The 15,471-nt window shown below is 38.0% G+C and overlaps 1 long non-coding RNA gene across 2 annotated transcripts in view; it reads right to left on the bottom strand.

Moving 5' to 3' along the window:
• The window catches only part of LOC122553755, a 98,237-nt gene that overhangs the window by 49,151 nt on the left and 33,615 nt on the right, over positions 1 to 15,471 (bottom strand). For both annotated transcript variants that reach the window (XR_006312834.1, XR_006312833.1), the window contains exon 3: positions 6,160 to 6,358. This is a non-coding gene — a long non-coding RNA (uncharacterized LOC122553755). The remainder of the gene's footprint in view (positions 1 to 6,159; positions 6,359 to 15,471) is intronic.

The raw sequence follows: 15,471 nt of genomic DNA, 5'->3' as shown, positions 1-15,471 counted from the left end.
ATCCTCCAACCCTGGCAACATCCTTGTAAATCTTTTCTGAACCCTTTCAAGTTTCACAACATACATAAACAGATAAAGAAGAAATGAAAGGAGAAATAATACTCCTTAGTGGGTTTAATGCAAAAAAAATCAGCTAAACAGAACTGGAAATCTTGGAAAAGACCATTCTTAAGGTACAGAGCTACTTCAAAATTAAAAACTAATTTTGATGCTGAACAAATGAATACATCATTGTATTCACCAGCTGCTTTGGCAAATGGCACTTTGAATCACCAAAATGTAAAAGAAAGCAGTGATACTTTTGAGAGAGTTTGAAAAGCCTTTGATAGTTATTTTGAGAACAAAATAAATTATGGGATGAGGAAGATTAAAAAGAAGAGTTCAACTTCAAATGAATGATCGACCATTCAAAAAGTGGAAAACTAATACTATAGAGATTTGAAATCAGAATTCATAAGAGACAGAATTGTTGTTGAAACAATTGAGGAGTCTTTGTCAGATTTATTATAGTCAAAGGAAGACTTGACAGTGCAGAATGCTACGTAAATTGTGCTGGAAGCAGAAGCAAAAAAGACTCTGAAACAGATCTTCAGAGGAACACCCTACTCAGGAAATCAGCATAACTTATTCATAGAGGTACAGACACTCTAAAGAGGCACATAACTAGCTAAGGCAGAAGTAAACCACACAGCATATAAGAAAGGTCTGTTTCAGCACCATAGGACAAGAAAGCTTCACAGGCTTAGTTATGATCAAACATTCCTATTTCTATAACATTGTAGATCACTTCCAGAAGCTGTGCAGTTGTATTTGGACACAGCTTCAGAAAAAGAAAAAAAACAATGCTGACTCTTACAAGAATGTTAATGTGGTTGGTCCACCTCTGTTAGAGCATTAGTCAACATATCTCCATTAGAAAAGATGCCAAAAGCATTTCTAGAATAAGTTATTGTTTTGAACACAATTAGTGATTTGACTGACTGTGGTTTCACAAATGGCAAGGGGCATTTTGTTCATTTTTAGATTGATATGGAAGAAATGTCACTATCCTGTTGGATCAGATGCCACAGCTGAACAAAGTGAGGTTACAGCCCACAAAAGTTAAACTATGTGGCACAGGTGAAATGACTACGAAGATCAAAAGCTTGCTGCAAGTAAAATTGCAACTCAAACTTTGCATGAGAATACAATATGTGTATGTGGTTCACAATCAACACTCCTCTCTTTTGATTTGGAGATGCCAGTGTTGGACTGGGGTGTACAAAGTCAAAAATCACACAACAACGGGTTATAGTCCAACAGGTTTAATTGGAAGCACTAGCTTTCAGAGCACTGTTCCTTCATCAACCACCTGACTCCTCTTTTTTGTACTCCTCTCTTTTGAGCCTGCACCGTTACCTTTGTCTTGACCTTAATATCATCATGGCAGCCGAAAGAGTTCAATTAGTTTTGAGACAACACTGTTTCGGGGAAAGCAGTTGATGACTTATCTGTAAAGCTGTACCTAATGGAAAATTTATTGGACTTCCTCATTCCATGGGAATCCATTGAGATTACGGTGTCGAGAATTCTTTAATAAAGATATAAAAGAGACCTACATGGCAACTTTTTCAGGCAGAGGGTGGTACGTGTATGGAATGAGCTGCCAGAGGAAATGGTGGACGCTGGTACAATTGTAACATTTAAGAGGCATTTGAATGGGTATATGAATAGGGAGGGTTTGGAGGGATATGGACCGGGTGCTGGCAGGTGGAACTAGATTGGGTTGGGATATATGGTCGGCATGGACGGGTTGGACCAAAGGGTCTGTTTCCGTGCTGTATATCTCTATGACTCTATGACTTTAACAGGAAGGAAATCACAGTTTAACAGAATGGGGAGAAATGTTTCTATTCCTCAGTGAAGAACGCTTTAATTTGTTGGACTCTTCTGCTTTAAAAGACAATAGCAAAGACAAAAATAGTGACAAGTGATGAGAAATCCTTCAGTAACATGTCTGAGGATTTGAAAATGTCTAGTCACCCGGAAGGCACCCTAATCAACAAGTTGATGTAAAGATCTGATACATTATCTGCTCCCGAAACGTCGAATCTCCTGTTCCCTGGATGCTGCCTGACCTGCTCACCCGGAAGGCACCCTAATCAACAAGTTGATGTAAAGATCTGATACATTATCTGCTGATATATCTGCAGATCAAGAGGAACGATTTGCTTGAACACCATGGACTGGAGCTACATATAACTCCAAGGAAGTCAGAACAATGTTCATGTATTTAGGAGATGTACAGAAACAAGTAACGTCCTAGTCTGAAGATACAGAATAATACAAAAAAGACAATACCTGCTCAAATCAAAAATAATTCCCTGATCTAGGAATCCAAGATACAGCAAGGAAGAAAGTACTTGTTTCAACAGAACTGTCACCATCCATGATGGGCATTCATGAGATTAAAAGCTCCCCAAATGAAGGGATGGAATTTCCACCTTAGTTACCAAACTGAAGGAAACTCAAAGTCAAAAGTCCTCTGTATTAAGTTCATGGATCAACTGTTACATTCAACACGGTCCTCCACAAAAGACACCCGATGGATAAAATATCCTCTGGCCTCTGAGAAATGATCTCCAAGCAATCAGAATCACTACCAACCTTTGAATTCAGAAGGATATACATTCTAGAAAAAGTTCACAACCTCCAGATTACCTAGTTCTGAGACTTTGACGGAGACGGGTAGTGTTAAATGTAAAAGTTATTATATGTACTTGAATGTATCATGTGTTTCCGCACTATCGGGATTCTATGATTCTGTGAATGTACTCAAGTGCATGATGTTAACTAAGAGGAAAATAACTTGGGGGAGATGTTGATGAAGAAATTGGGGACAGAGTTAATGTTGAGCTGTAGTGAGCTCCACCCATTCTGATGCTGTCACACTGGCTTTAAATGGAGAAGTCATTATCCCTGCATAAGGCCCTAATGGAGACTGACATAACAGATCTGGCTCATGACAGTTGTCATTCTGCCTAACCAGTTAATGCGAATTGTACCTATCACTAACATTCAATAAATTAGACCTCGTTATGTGAGACAAATGGCTCTTCTTGTTATACTCTACAGTGGTCTGTCTTCTACCCCTGCCAATAGATCGATCCTTAGACTCAATGTATAAAGGAAGATGTTCTGTTGTAAGCTCCTGCTGACCTTTTGATTTTTTGTTACAGTGTCCTACCAGGAAATGCCTTCCTGTTTATTGCTTACTTTAAACCAATAGAATGGAGCGTTGGTGGCAATGAACTATTCCAGTCACAAGTCACCAGGAGTACATAATCAGAATGCACAACTTGCTGACAGTACTGGTATTCCGAATACAATTTAAGGAATTATAAAACATGGGCCCTGAATAGCAAGAGGCGTTATGATTGGAACGAAACAAAAGGAGCAATGTACAAAAGACGAGAGTCGGAGAAACAGACAGTTCTGGGATAGACAAGTGAATAGGGTCGTAGCACTGAAAGAGGGTTAATCAAGCCAGGGAGGGCTCAAAATGAAAGAAGCATTAAATAAAAGGAAATGTTGGAGTGTTGGAAAGTGATGAGTGATGGGCAAACAGCAAGCAGGATTTTGTCCATGATTAGATACAGCGAGCAGACATTTAGATGACCTGATGGGGGATAAAGAATAGGGGCTTGTCAGGAGAGTGCTGAAGCAATTGACTCTGCAGGTGACAAAGGCCTATGGGATTCAAAGACAGGTGGGGTGGAGCGAAATGATATAACAGAGATGGAATAGATTATCTTTGTGATGGACAGGATGTGGGGTCAGCAACTCCATATAATTCAAACTCAAATAAGGTACAGAAGTTGAAATAGAGTGATGGTATCAGCAGAAGACAAGTCATTTACTGATGTTCACTGATCTTGTTTAGCTCATTATTCACATCAGCCTTTTTGTTACAATTGCAAAATGTCGGAAAATATTATGAGATTAAAAAACAGCTCACAGGGGAAAAAATTACTAGCTGTGCATATTCATTATCCAAAATACAAATTAGGCATGTTAAAAAAGGAGAAAAAAATTAGTTGGATTAGTCATGTATCATAGTGCATGCTTCCTAAATGGATAACGTGAGGTTGGTTTAGGATCAAAATATCATGTTAAAGGAATAAAAAAGGGATAGAAAAAGAAAAAAAAAGGCATTTTTGCGACAAAGCTAAATTAATTAAATGGAATGGAGAAAAAATTTTTAGTTGCCAAAACTGGATGTATATAATTAGGAGAAAAGTGTTGATGAATTCTAATACAATTTGGTTCTTGTAACTGTTATTGTTGTTAAAGCCACTAGATGGGGCACTTGTTAATGTCGTGGCAATATAGCAGAAGTTCATCAAATTGAACCTAAGAATGATAAAATAAGGGGAATTTGTTTTGCTCTATCACATAGGCCCACCAAGTCATTCTGCCACGTGCAGCTTTTCATTTGGATTCTAGTCTCTTTCAGTCCAATATACGTCCATCAAGGTATTTTAAAGTCTGTATTACAGCACCTACTGGACATTGCTTCCTTGATGCTATCAGATGAACTATAATCAGTGAAGGTGCAAGGTGCTTTTCACTAGCTATCTTTCTCAAATTTTCCTCAACAGCTGTCATCTGCTTAAGTGCAAATTACCCACACTAGCTCTTCCCTCAGCTACAAGAATCACATTAACACACTTGACAATCACTGATCCTGTCCTCTATACTGCAACAACAGTAAAACCATTAGAATAAGGTCATTGAAAGAAGTTTTGGAAAAGAAAAATTAAGGCGTATTTACATATCAGTTACAAATCTGTTCAAAATAATTTGCCAACTGCCATGGTCTGGTTAAAAATAAAGGTAAGAAACCTTGCATTATAAAATTGTAATTTGAAAATATTAACTTTACAGTACATATTTGATGCATGAGGTATAATAATAAAAGCATAAATTGTATACATTGTTTTATAATTTCTTCCATGATAAAAAAGATAATTTGCTTGAATTTAAAAAGTTATAACAACATGTGTCAAATCTTTTTTAGCCCCAATGTTCCAATCTGTTGTCTATATTTAACAAACAGCAATACATTCTTTGACACTCTACAAATATTCTTATTTTTGAACTGCAGTTTCTTTAAAAAAATCTTGACAGATTGACTGTTGCTGACTGGAATAACTGACCACTTTGAAATGTACACACAGTTAGTTATTTGCCATTTTGGGTGCTTGCTGACATTTGTTTTACCAGATTCTTCACGTTTCATGTCTGTCCACAGCATGTTGTTTTAGCCCAGTAACTGTGAGTCAGTGGTCTGCCAAAATACATTGGAAACATATCTGCAGTGTTCTTCACTGACACTTAGAATGGAGGAGTGCGATGCACTGACATCTTTGAGATTATATCCTCTTTGGCTAGTAGTTGTTGATGGATAGAATAAGTCTACATTCTAGGAGTGTTGATTTGTGAAAGGAAATGTTTCATATACAAGCAGAGCAAAATATTTTGGTGGAAAGTAATTATCAGAAAGACAGATACTAGTAAATTAGTTAACATTTCAGCATGATGCTTGGGTTACCTCTGCCTGTTCTTGTTCAGGCCAATCCTTGTGTAGTGAAATCAGCAATCCGACTTGCTTATGTCACAACATTTGCCAAACTGTGGGAACTGGGGAGGACAACCAAAAAAAATGTTCCTGCTGAACAAGACAACCATTCTGACTCCACATGACTGAACACTCCATCTGCCTTACTAACCATGAGTTTAAGCAGTCAAAATGTTTCATCTCATCACTGAACTCTAATTTCTCATATTTTTCTTTGTAAGGGAGGGCTATCGAGAATTAATTAAATATTTAAATATTATTCACTCTCAGTAATACTTTGATAAGTTACAAATTCTGTTAATGTATACAGATTTTAGATTTTGCTATTAAAATGATTGCACTAATTTTAGATATATTGTGTTTCATGAAAATGCCATTTATGCTCACTATCCTCCCACCCTGAGGTTAATCTTTTGTATGATGGTAGAGCCCCTCCATTTTTGCACAACAAAGAATCCAACCCCTCCCAATTTCTAATATTTTTCAATGTGTGAATTGAAGAGAACTGAGAGACAGATGGGTCTAGATGATCAGGTTACCTGTTATAGCAGCACATCTGCCAGGGCAGTCAATCACAATGATGTCTCTGACAGGTCGATGGAGCCTGAGCCGAGAAGGGTAATGCAAAGGAAAGAGAGGTTGAAGTCGCTTTTTCCTCCTGCTTGTCTCTTGGGTTTGACTAGTCTGAAAGCTGTGCTTGAGTTTGTGTGGTAAAAATTATGTTGGTCTGCGGGGAAACTGGATTACAAATAAAAAAATAATGAACTCTTTAGTAGAAAAAGTGGTTAAAAGTTTAACTTAAAATTATTTATATTGCACAAATTGTATATGACAGAAATATGTTAAGAAACACATACTTTTCACCATATGATTTAGAAACGAAATGGATGACAGATCAATTTTTACCAAGAGGAAGCCATATGCATTTTTCCCTTTCTAAACATTGCATTTTCATAAATTTCAGACAAAATACAAAGGAGTTATATTTTGACAATATATTTAAATAATGTTTTGTATGCCTTGTCTGCAAATACTTTGGGCTGGTCTGTAGGACACTGAAAAAAGTATATATTTAATTACGTGTACTACTATCATCTACAACTGAAAATTATTTGGCACTGACCAGTTGCAGCACATACCTAGACAAATGCACCTCAAGTATACTTTGTTTTATTTTGAATTGTTCCTTTAAAATAATCTTTCATTTAGATTTCAACTTTAAGTATGTTAAGGATTGAAACTTATGATACAGTTTTTTTAACTGGAAGTTGTAATTTCTATTTGAAGATGGACAAAGAAGCATTTACTATTCAGAATGTTTACAAACATTTTGATCGAACAAACCTGAAAGTAGTTACGATCTATTCAAAGTTGACAAAGTTGAAGTCATTTCTTGATGCTATTTCATAATGGTTATACTGGAATAATACCTCTTTGTGACCTTAGTACTGACCCTGTTGGCAAGCATTTAATCTGCATAGAACTGAGAGGCACATCTCTGAATCCAGGCTGTCTACTTGCAGTAGGGAAATTCCTCACCATCACTAGGGTCTCCAACCCTCTCTTCACATGGGCCCTACTGCCAGGTAACACTTGTTCCTGTCTGGAGGCTGACCTAACTTATCTTTGTCAGTAGGCTGACAGCTAGTAATAAACTGGGTCCCACTGAGGCAGCAAAGTGAGAACTCCAAGAGTAGACAATCATTGGCCCTGAAGTCTCCTCGTCAACTCAGTGGCCATCTAAAGAAACATAAGAAGACGAATAAGTTATTCAGGCCCTCGAGCCTGTTCCTCTACGAAAAGAGCTCATGACTGTTACGTATCTTCATTCCACTTTACTGAGCTTCACTCAATAAACCTTAATATCCTTGTCTAAACAACATGATGGAATGGTGGTTTTTAAGTTTTCAATCAATTTGGCCTCAACAGCTTTTGGGAGAAGAGAGTTCCTTTGTGTGAAAAAGTGCTTCCTGACAGTGTATTCTAAGGGTAGGTGGAGGAGGGATAACCTGGAACTGATGGGAATTCAGTCCACTCTGATCAATTCATTTTCCAGGACAAATGCAGAAATATGGAGAAAGTGAGGACTGCAGATGCTGGAGATCAGAGCTTAAAAGTGTGTTGCTGGAAAAGCGCAGCAGGTCAGTCGGCATCCAAGGAACAGGAGAATCGATGTGAAGAAGGGCTTATGCCCGAAACGTCGATTCTCCTGTTCCTTTGATGCTGCCTGACCTGCTGCGCTTTTCCAGCAACACATTTTTAAAATCCAGAAATATCCCAAGGAAATATGTAGTCTTGATTTTAGTATCAATTTTGGCATCAAAATATCAAAGACTTTTTATCAATGTAGTGCAAGTATTTGTAAACATTCTTAAAATGCAAATAATCTGTACATTTTCTGTCGTATTGTGTCTGGATAACAACCCTGTATCCTGTCACAGAGTGTACAAAATGTTTTTGCAAATACAATTAGTTTGTTCAGTTTCAAAAACTTCATGACAGCTTCAAAAATATACATAATTTTTCTGTCTTAAAATATGCTGTCTACAATCTATTTTCCTTAAAATCCACTTTTAGGAAAATTGTTCTAGTGAAATCCTGCGCTGTTGTCACTTAATGAAACACCTTGTAGAAAGTGACATAAATCAAAAAGAAACAAATTACAGACTGAAACCTTAAGCAACAATTCTTATAGGAAGTATGATATAAGTGTAGCAAACACAAATTTAAATATATATGTACCTAGAGAGAGAGAGAGAGCTGATTCTACGAGGAAAGCAGCCTTTGAATCAATGGAATAGCAAACAATGACAGGCATCTAGGGCAAGGCCTGAAACATTCAAAAACTTAGTGTCAAGCACACATGTCAAAGTGCTGATAGACCAACAGTTCATTGCTGTAATATGTCTTCTATGCAGGGCAAGGTTATGGGAGGTCTGTCATCCTCAGAGCACTGAATAAGCATGCAGTCGGATGAAAAAACTATTAATTTACTACAACCCTTGACCTTTAACGCAAATCACTATAAAAGTTCAGCTAGCTTATTATTATCGGACTACCAAAATGCAGCCCTGGTATGTTAACTGATGCAAACTGAAATTCAACAAACATAAATGTTAGAAATGCTTCCTTTTAAAATAAATTGTAGATTTGTTGTTTTAAAAGCTTTATGAGGATAAAACATTTTAAGGTTTTTATGCTCTTTAAGATCTGTCTTTTGCTGTGCAAAGCATTGTCAATATACTTTTTAAATGAAAGAATATTCCAGGCAATATTAATTAGAATGGAATACACTTTACATTGTATGTAGCTAAAGTGTTAAAAAGATTTGCATCATCTGATAACTTTTTGAATATTAAGTTTAATCACAAATTATTACCATTTCATAGATGTGCAATAAATCAGCAAAATTTAGCTGATTCTAACTGTTCAGCACAGTTTTAGACAACACTGTTGTAGCATCAAAGAAGATATCATTTTATTTTCTTGTTGTCATTCCAACAAGCAAAGAAAAGTCCCAACCTGATACCATGGTGGTATGCTGTAACTGAGCTATTTTTAATATTCACTTACTTCTAAGTGATTTGTAAGTGAATTGTGCCCAGACAGTGTCAGAACTTTCCTGTCAGCTACTTTAGCAGCACAGAGATATCCTGATGAATAATTCATAAAAAGCAATTTTCTCCTAGTCACTGAGTCATCAATCATAGTTGCCTAAAGAGCCTTGAATTGGCCAGTGCATCTCTATTTGCAGGTAGTGTGATTCAAGAATGGCAGCCATAATCAGGCTGCCAGCTCAGGTAGCAATAAGTAACAGAAGGTGTCTCATTTTCTGATTGCTAATGAGCCACTGAAACCTTTCACTGTTTCCAATCCTCCTTTTGTTTTTTACTCTGCAAAATCACACTCAAAATCGTAGCCATGGGGAAGTTTTTTGCCAAACAAAGGTGCAGTTTGATGAAAGACCAGTGTAAATATTTGCACATTTTTTTTCTGGCAGGAATCCTGCACTGAAAAGAACCTCTTCAAAAGGGAGCTGTGATTTGATACATGATTGCATGCATTTACCCATGTAATTGAAATAATGAGAGATGATTGCTTTGAGCTAATAGTCATAAGTTACTGGTCTTTTTGTTTAATCCAGGCATCAGCTGTCAAGAGCCTCACAGGAAGATCGGGAAGATGCACCAAGGATATCATTTGCATCACCTCAGACTGTAATTTGGTTGTTTTTTCAGAGCTGATACAGGCGTCAGATTCTATACAAATCTCCCTGGAGCATCAATGCTCTTGTGTTGTTTTGATAGGAACAAGGAGAAAAAAAGGCACGTTATGTGCCTACTCCCAGTAACTTCAATGCATTTACAGTCACAAGGAAAATGAAAGGCAATATTTTTGGCAGGCTGCTTGACAATGATGGAGAAAACCAACAACTAATTTCTTATCAAAGTAAATGTGAGTCTATATAGTGCGAAAGTCACATTCAAGCACAGTTTTCCAAAAACACACATCATATATCACTGCACTTATTGTTCAAGATGACAGATACCTTTGTATAACATATCACATCTATTAATTCCCTAGACACTACCTATTGTATTAATACTAGCTGTCTATGGTTATACAAGCAGCTTTAAGAAGCATGCAAAAGACAATAGTGCAGTGATGAGTCATAATTTTTATAGTCTTGCTTAATAACGAGGTGTGAAACATGTTTTCCAAATATTGTAGCTCTGCTGTTGTCTGTATGTGATTATAATATTTATGGTAGCTGTACAAAATAATATGAAAACAACCAACATTGAGAGATGCAAGCCCTGATACTTCTCGTTGTTTGAGTATTTCTTAGGCCAAATAGGGAGAAACTCAATACCCTGGCTTGTAATTTGGGACGGCAACAATTTCTTCTTAGGGCTACCCTCAACCGAGTTGCTGATTGCCTTTTTGGTTTCCCTGCATCAACCACCAAGTCCTGATGCAGCTTTAATTAAAGTTATTAAAATAAGCTCCAGATGCACTGGCACATCGGAATTCCAGGCTTACTTTCACAATGCTTAAAGAGTTGTAGCCTGGAAAGTAAGCTTTTTAACTCAAATATCCCTTTACTCGCTGTCCAACCTTGTACCTGTCTCCACAGGAGCCATTGCAATACTTCTGTATCCTGACAGCCAGCTTGCTTTCAGTCCACTTCCTTCTGCACCAATCTGCTGATGCAGCTCTCTTCACTATTATTTTCTTCACCTCCTCATAGCTTGGCTACCTTTTACACTAATCCTCTGAGATGGAAGTATGTTCATGGATTTCAAACCATTTTCCGATACAGCTCATTAGGTATGACAAACTGCTGCTGTTTTCATAAGCAAGCTCATATATTTTTGATCATTAAATTCCCCAGTACCTGATCAGGTGTACCCCCAGAACTCTGTGGGAAGCTAGAGAAGTGATTGCTGGGCCTCTTGCTGAGATATTTGTATCATCAATAGTCACAGGTGAGGTGCCAGAAGACTGAAGGTTGGTTAACGTGGTACCACTTCAAAGAAAGGTAGTAAGGACAACCCAGGGAACTGTAGACCAGTGAGCCTGACGTCGGTTGTGGGCAAGTTGCTGGAGGGAATCTTGAGGACAGGATGTACGTGTATTTGGAAAGGCAAGGAGTGATTAGGGATAATCAACATGGCTTTGTACGTGGGAAATCATGTCTCACAAACTTGATTGAGTTTTTGAAGAAGTAACAAAGTAACAAAGAAGATTGATAAGGGCGGAGCAGTAGATGTGATCTATGTAAGGCATTCGACAAGGTTCCCCATGGGAGACTGATTAGCAAGGTTACATCTCGTAGAAGACAGGGAGAACTATCCATTTGGATACAGAACTGGCTCAAAGGTAGAAGACAGAGGGTGGTGGTGGAGGGTTGTTTTTCAGACTGGAGGCCTGTGACCAGTGGAGTGCCAAAGGATCGGCGCTGGGTCCACAACTTTTCATCATTTACATAAATGATTTGGATGTGAGCATAAGAGGTATAGTTGGTAAGTTTGCAGATGACACCAAAATTGGAAGTGTAGTGGACAGCGAAGAGTGTTACCTCAGATTAAAACGGGGTCTTGATCAGATGGGCGAATGGGCTGAGGAATGACAGATAGAGTTTAATTTGCAAGGTGCTGCATTTTAGGAATGCAAGTCTTAGCAGGACTTATACACATAATGGTGTTGCTGAACAAAGAGACCTTGGAGTGCAGGTTCATAGCTCCTTGAAAGTGGAGTTGCTGGTAGCTGGATTGGTGAAGAAGGCATTTGGTATGCTTTCCTTTATTGGTCAGAGTATTGAGTACAGGAGTTGGGAGGTTATGTTGCGGCAGTACAGGGCATTGGTTAGGCCACTTTTGGAATATTGCGTGCAATTCTAGTCTCCTTCCTATCAGAAGGATGCTTTGAAACTTGAAAGGGTTCAGAAAAGATTTACAAGGATGTTGCCAGGGTTGAGGATTTGAGCTATAGGGAGAGGTTGAATAGGCTAGGACTGTTTTCCCTGGAGTGTGGAGGCTAAGGGGTGACCTCATAGAGGTTTATAAAATCATGAGGGGCATGGATAGGGTAAATAGTCAAGGTCTTTTCCCTGGGGTGAGGACATAGCTTTAGGGTGAGAGGGGAAAGATATAAAAGGGACCTAAGGGGCAACTTTTTCACACAGAGGGTGGTGCGTGTGTGGAATGGGCTGTCAGAGGAAGTGGTGGAGGCTGGTACAATTGCAACATTTAAAACACATCTGGATGGGTATATGAATAGGAAGGGTTTGGAGGGATATGGTCTGGGTGCTGGCAGGTGGGACTAGATTGGGTTGTGATATCTGGTCGGCATGGACGAGTTGGACCGAAGGGTCTGTTTCCGTGCTGTACATCTCTATGACTCTATGATATGCTCAACCACAGGCAACCACAAGTTGAACTTTACTTACAGCTCTCCAATAGAGTGGGCTACAGAGATAGTAAATAATAAAAATGCTCAGATCTTGCAATACGCTTCACTTCTTCTCCACTTTAAAATATAATGCATTTTAAAATGTGCATGTACATAGAATCTAGAGTACAATATGACTAAACCAAAGCCAACCATATCTAAAATTAAAGCTAAATGGTGCAGATTCAGGAGACATCAGTAAAAAAATGTGCTCCAGAAACTAAGCAGGTTGATTAGCATCTATGAAGAGTGAACCAGAGTTAACATTTTGAAGAAGAATCATATTGGAATCAATTTGGACCTGAAAATTTAACTTGTTTTTCTCTCCACAGTTGCTTCTAGACCAGCTGATTTCCTGCAGCACTTTGTTTTTATTTCAATAATACCTGAAAATTTATCAGGTTGTATCACATACTTGGTTTTACTATAATCACCAGCAAAACATATATGACTGATACTGTGAGTAATTTACATTTCAAAAGAATGTTTTACCTTCACAGCAGTAAGTGTTTAACAAAAACATCATCATTTGCAAGGGGTAATATAAAGAACAATTTCTTCTTCCTCCTCGCATACCTTGAATTAATCTATCTGGTTTCTTTCCCTTCCTGTGCGGTATCTCTATTTCCATGAACTTGTGTCTGCTCTCTTGACATTTCTACATGTGTCAAATCCAAACTTTGATTTTGATTACCAAATCCACTTAATGTGTGGGGCTATGACATTAATTGATTTTTCTTAATCAAAGACCTTGACTCACTTCAGCTGGATTCTCATGCTCTTCTCTTTGTCAGGTTTCCTCTTTCAAGCAAATGATCTTTACAACACTGACATTCTCTCCAAGCTTTACTAGGTATGTGAATGCACCTCTCATCTCATACTTCTTCATATTACCTTGGTGACTTTGCACCATGACCTTCTGACCAGCACTGAACTCAAAGTTTGATGCCTGCTGCATCATGAATCATCTTCACTTTGTCTTCTTTTCTCTTAACTTGCTGTTGATTCTAGGCTGAAGCAAACTAATCTTTGCTCTAGGAGTATGTTTAACTTTTAACTCATGACTTGAGCAACTTGTTACGGGCTGCAGTATTCAGTAAGAGAACAGCATTCTCCCGTTCTTCATCCTATTTTTAATCTCTTGCCCCACAAAGAACCATTATAAACCAAGGGAGTAACAAGTTTTTTTGTTATTCAGCAGTTACATTTTGTCCCTGCTGGAGTGCTAAGACATTAGACTGACAAGTATACATGTGTCATTGGGCAGTTTTCAGTACCTTGTGATTTAATGTAGAAGAAGCTGTGTATATTTTGCAAATGAATTAGATTTACAGAATGGAAGCGGTTGATGTTCATAAATATGCAAGAAGTTACACTTAGGGCATTCAATTTCAAATGCATTTAATTGTATGGAGCTGGTAGACATTAACTTCTGTTTCACTCATGCTCTTGATAGGCTGAAATTGTTGTGATTCATTTAAGAAATGCACCTTTGTACAATCTACCTTTATGAACAATTACATATAAAATAAGTGAGAAGATTGGTTATAGCTCTATGTTTCACAACCGGCCTTTCTGACGTATCACCAAGGATGATTGCCGAGAGGTGACAGTTGGAAATCAAGAAAATGAACAGGAGAAAACTAATATGGAAGACGGGAGAAAGCAAGTTGGAGTATGAATTGACAGTGGAAAAAATGAAATGGATTTTGGAACAAGCCCTCCCAAAGTGCAAATGAAGAAATATTGTTGCTTTCCTCAACAAGTAAAATGAGAAATAATTTGTGAGCTGTACATCTGTCAGCTCGATAGTGATGAAGGTTTGGGTATTCAAAGAGTTCTGAGATAAAATCTACAAGAATGATTATTTGTTAAATGCCTAGAACAATTAGTTCCATGTTTCTGCACATTTGATTTCTTGATATGCAGTGAGACGGGCTTTCATCATGGCTGAAGTTTTGGATAAAATTCAGAGAGCAGTGATGCTTCAGACAAGAACATCAGAGGCAGAATTTAACTTGGGAGATTTGGTGTATTATAAATAACAGGGTCATAAGGAATGGGAATGCCCCAGTAATACAGTTAGTACCTGTGTAATGTGGCAATTATATCTGTAATTTTTTGGTCAAGATTAATTTATTACAAAATTTCTGGCCTCGAGCAGCTGATAGAAGTAAATGAGCCGCCTTCTATCTTAAATAAAGCAGAAAGATCTGGAGAAACTCAAAATTTACAGCAACATCTATGTTCAGAGAAACTAAATTAATGTTTCGAAGTTTAACAATCCTTCTGCAGAACTAAAGGGGTCTGGGTAATGATAGTTTTTACACTGTTGGCAAAGAGGGGTAAAAGCCAAAGTGAGCACTGACAATAGTAAAGGTTAGAGGTAGATGCAATATAGGTGTTAATGATAGGGATGAATAGTAGGAAATAGGTCAAATCCATACCATCAAGACATTGGAGGGCAATGGGTGCAATTGAAAAGGAAGACATGGTTTGAGCTCTCAAGTTGTTAAACTCAACATTGCGTCCTGAAAGTTGCAACATGCCTAAGTGGAAAATGATGTGCAATTCCCTCAGCTTGCACTATTTTTATTGGAACACTATAGCAGGTCCAGGATGGAAATGTTAGCATGAAGCAAGATGGGGTACATTGAAATTGTAAGCAGCTTGAAGGTTGGGATCATTCTTATGGACAGAGTGGAGTCGATTTGCTAAGTTGGCTGAGTGGTCAAGCCAATGGAGACAAGACTGAGCGATAGAGCCCAGGACATGTTGGTTAAAAAATAACCCAGCCACTGGACCAAACAAGCCATACTGTTTCAGTGTCAGTCCCCAGCCTATGCTAATGAAAGTGGTTTGTGGCATGAAAGGCTGTAAAATACACCCACCAACTC

The sequence above is a fragment of the Chiloscyllium plagiosum genome, chromosome 10 (genome assembly GCF_004010195.1).
Source record: "Chiloscyllium plagiosum isolate BGI_BamShark_2017 chromosome 10, ASM401019v2, whole genome shotgun sequence".
NCBI classification, from domain to species: domain Eukaryota; kingdom Metazoa; phylum Chordata; class Chondrichthyes; order Orectolobiformes; family Hemiscylliidae; genus Chiloscyllium; species Chiloscyllium plagiosum.
The sequence above is the reverse complement of the archived record's forward strand: the minus strand, read 5'-3'. Positions and strand labels throughout refer to the sequence as shown.